Source organism: Fukomys damarensis, unplaced genomic scaffold (genome assembly GCF_012274545.1).
Source record: "Fukomys damarensis isolate Sample0158 unplaced genomic scaffold, DMR_v1.0_HiC HiC_scaffold_32, whole genome shotgun sequence".
NCBI classification, from domain to species: Eukaryota; Metazoa; Chordata; class Mammalia; order Rodentia; family Bathyergidae; genus Fukomys; species Fukomys damarensis.
The window spans coordinates 43,996,353-44,000,720 of record NW_022900944.1 but is presented as its reverse complement, the minus strand read 5'-3'; the positions used below and the strand labels follow the sequence as shown (position 1 = coordinate 44,000,720).

General features: G+C 41.4%; 1 pseudogene; it reads left to right on the top strand.

Annotated features, from left to right (window-relative positions):
- The window catches only part of LOC104858254, a 12,108-nt pseudogene extending 7,763 nt beyond the window's left edge, over positions 1 to 4,345 (top strand).
- The last annotated feature ends 23 nt before the right edge of the window (positions 4,346 to 4,368 follow it).

Genomic DNA, 4,368 nt, shown 5'->3' with positions numbered 1-4,368 from the left:
TTTCTCTCTCTCTCTCTCTCTCTCTCTCTCTCTCTCTCTCTCTCTCTCTCTCTCTCTCTTTATTTCTGCCTGAATGTAATATTTCAAAAGACTTTACTTCCAGCTCCAATATTATTTGTTCTATGTGATCTAGTCTTTTGTTGAGGCTTTCAACTGAATTTTTACCTAACTTCTTGAATTTCTAAGACATCTGTTTGGTTCTTTTAAAATATCTCTCTTTGTTGAATTTCTCATTGGGTCTTGGATTGTCTGCTTTATCTCATTCAACCACTTATCTGTATTCTCTTGGATTATATTGAGCTTTTTAGAAAATAATTTTTTTAAATTCTTTATCAAGCATTTCATCCACTTCAATGTCCTTGTAACCTGTCACTATCAACTCTAGGATGTTTCACATTATCTTGCTATGTTGAGATCTGTGCATCTGTTGAAATGGGTATCTCTGCTTTTATATAAAATCATCTTTAATAAGCAGCTTTCTCCTAATGATAGTCCTGGGTATCAATTTGTTGTGTAATGTTGAATTTATTTCCAACTACACCATAGTGTAATCTCCCTATAGTTTCATTACCTCTGATTAGTGGATTTAAGAACAGTGAGTACCACACCAGAGTTGGAGACTTCCCATTATGTGTTATAACTAAATGTCACTCCAAAGACTCGAGGCTTTGAAAAGCATTTGCATTATGGTGGTGCTATAGCTGACTTGATGTTAGAAGTTGGGATCTGGTCACAAGAATCATATCACTGCGGGTGTGACCTGGAAACATATGTCTCCTTTTCTGGCTCCTCCCTTCTTTCTACTTTCTGGCCACCGTGAGGTGAGCAGCTTTTCCTTCACCATGCCCCATTGCTATGCAGTTCTGTGTTGGAGCCAGCTACCTATTAAATGAAAAAGGAGCCAAAATAAACCTCTCCTTTAAGTTGCAGATGCCAGGTATTTTGTCCCAGCAATGAGGAAAGTAACTAAGAGACCCACTGCTTCTTTAGATCTTGAAAAGTGGGGATGCTCTGGCAATTCGACATCTGTGTAATCATCAGAGTGTGTGGAATACACACTCTGTGGTTACTCCTACAGTGCAAGTAGTAATCCCTCAACAAGTGATGGGTAATTCTACAGCCAATGTTGACATTGGTCCTGCTACCTAATAGCATTTCTGATACTGGTAGCTCCAGTCATGGTGACAGGCATGAAGCTCGTATCCTCCAGTTGGACCCTGGTGCCAACTGAGGTGCTTCAAGTAGAGGAATGGGGCTGGAATCACAGCTGTCCCTTTACAGCACTCGTCCCATCTTATCGACAGTGTACAACCTGACGAGTTGTAGGTACAACCAGTGTCAATTAACGTAGGTGTGGTGTCAGTAAAAGTTGTGTTTTCTTTATCTGCTACTGTGGGGTGGGGGGTCTGCCCAGGAACAGGACCTCCCAGTGCATCTGTCTGTGGACAGATCAACAACTGTGAGGAGTCCACTGCAGACCGAGCGTGACCGGGTGGTGGCTGGAGCTGGCTCATCCTTCTCAGCTGGGCTGCGACTGTAGCTCAGGCATAGAGCACCCATGCGCTAGGCACAAGATCTCGGGCTTGACCCCCAGCACCACAAAATAATTAAAGAAAATAACAAAGCAAAACAAAAACAACAGGAAAAAAGACAGACAAAGATAAAGGGGGGGGAATCTTCCTCCTCATGCTCAGAGGAGTGGGTTGAGGGCAGATGACCGGGACTTATAGTGAGCAAAGTCTCACCAGGTCTCCTTAGGTTTTTTTCATACCCCACTAGGGATTGAACCCAGGCCCTTTACACTGAGTTACATTCCAAGCCTTTTCTTCTTTTTTCTTTTGAGGCAATTTCTTGCTAAGTCACTAAATTGCCCAGATTAGGTTTGAACATGCAGTCCTCCTGCCTCAGCCTCCCAGTTGCTGGGATTGTAAGCAAGCACCACCATGCCTAGCTCTCACACCACATTTCATTAAGTTTTGGTACCAACCAGGTGTCAAGCAAGTGAGTCACAGCTACAGCTCATTAAAATTCCTCTCACATTATAGAATGAGCTACATAGTTTTCTGTATTAAATTGATGGACAGCTTTCTTAGGTTTACTCTAAGTAAGTGTAAGGTTTTTTCTGGCATTATAATTTCGATTAGCATTATTCTAGTGGGTCACTGCTGGTAAATAGAAGTATATTTGAATTTTTCCCATAGACTCTTACATCTAGACATCTTGCCATACTGGCACTACTTGTACTTCTACAAAGCTGATTTTTTTCCTTTGGGTTTGTGGGTAGATGATTATACTAGTCTGTAAATAATGTTGATCGTCATCTTTTCCAGTTTTTATCTTAGTTATTTTCTATTTTATTTCTTTGGCCAGGATCTCCACTATAAGATTAAAATGTAGCAGTACGCTCTTTCGCCATCTTTCTGTGCCACCATCATGGTGCATGAACGTCCAGGCTGACTCTCTCAAGAGCGTCAACATGCCAAAAAGAGAGGCAAACACCAGGTCCTTGTTAGGCCGTGCTCCAAAGTCATCGTCCGGTTTCTAACTCTGATGATGAAGCATGGTTACACTGGCGAATTTGAAATCATTGATGATCACAGGGATGGAAAAATGGTTGTGAACCTCACAGGCAGGCTAAACAAGTGTGGAGTGATCGATCAGCCCCAGGTTTAATGTGCAACTGAAAGACCTGGGAAAATGGCAGAATAGTCTGCTTCCATCCCTTCAGTTTGGTTTCATTGTATTGACAACCTCAGCTGGCATTGTGGATCACAAAGAAGCAAGAGGAAAACACACAGGAGGGAAAAACCTGGGATTCTTTTTCTAGGGGTGTAAACCATACAAAATAAAATGCCTCCATAGGAGACTATACGTCGCAGTATAATAGACCACCTCTCGTGAGCCTTAACTGTAATTGCTTCTGTGTCAGCTTCCTCAAGTGTACCTGGCATCTGGTAAGTGTTCTTTAGCGAGGGAAGGTGGTGCTTTTCTATACTGGGATTGCCAAGCAGGTCTTTTGTAGAATACAAGTGTTTTATTTGATCTACTTACAAAAAAAATATTTTCTAATATTAAACCATCCCTAGATTCTTTAGATTAAACCCTTCTTGATGTCGAAATAGTCGTACTTGCTTTTTCAGGTTTTCTACTCTGCTTGACACCAAGATGGTTATTTTCTTCCTTCCCAACTTCTCTTTGTCTTTCTTTCTCGACTGTTTTTGGTCCCTCCTCTCATCCCCTCTTTTCCCTGATTCTCCTAAAATGAGTTTGGTAGATTCCATCTTCTTTGTTTGTCTCTCACATAGTATTTCTAGTCTACAGAAATATATTCTTTATTGAAAATATGAAGCCCAGGCCCTCCTTCTGCCCTGAAGACAGTGAGTCAACAATACATGAAGAAATTCCCTTTGCGAGAAATTCAGAGACCAGTTAAGAGGCTCCTGCCTGCCAGATAAGCACAGAACCAGAGGCATCAAATTTGGGAAGGAAATTCATGGGATTCTCTTCCATAGTCTTTCCCCCAAACATGGAGCCATTTGATTAGGGTGGAAATTCTAACCTTCTAGATTCTCCACAAGAATCCAAGAAAAAGAGGAGACCAGACCCTGCATCCAAGAGTACCACTTTCCTGGGGGCTTGCCCAAGGGACTGGCTTCTGTCTTGCGGTGCTGGAACACGATGGGGCCCAACACACTCTAGGTTCCTGGAGGCCATTGAGAACAGAAGTCCAAGAGTGTGATGCTGCTTCGAAGGACCAGGGTGTGGCAGACAAGAGGGGTAGCAAGAGATTATAAACTGAGGAAAGAAACCTGAAAACCTCTGATCGGGAATCTGCACATAGAACAGAGAGGGCACATCCCCAGAAATGGTTTGAGAAGCCCCCAAAACTCAAACAGTGCTGATTGGTGAAGCTCCTTCCCTGTATGAAGCTAGTCTTTAAAGACCGGGAGAAGGGGCTGTTCTCCAAGTGAGCAGATACCAACAAGAAGTTACAAAAAACAAGAAGAAACTCTGGGAAAAAATGGCCCAATTATAGGAATAAAAGTAATGTGTAGAACTTTATCCTAACAAATGGAAATATGTGAACCCAAAATAACTACCAAAAAAATGCTTAATGAGTTCCAAAAAGCTATACATAAATAAAATTAGAATTTCAACAAACAGGAATGTAAAAATGAAGCAACCAGAAATTTTGGAGCTGAAGCTGAAGAATGCAGTAACTAAATTTAAAAATGCAGTAGAGGAGTTCAACAGCAGGACTTGTCCTAGCAGAGGAAAGAGTCAGTGAATTCAGATGGGTCTTGAAATTATCCAGTCAGAGGAGCAAAGAGAAAAAAAAAAAAAAAAAAAAAAAAAAAAAAAAAAAAA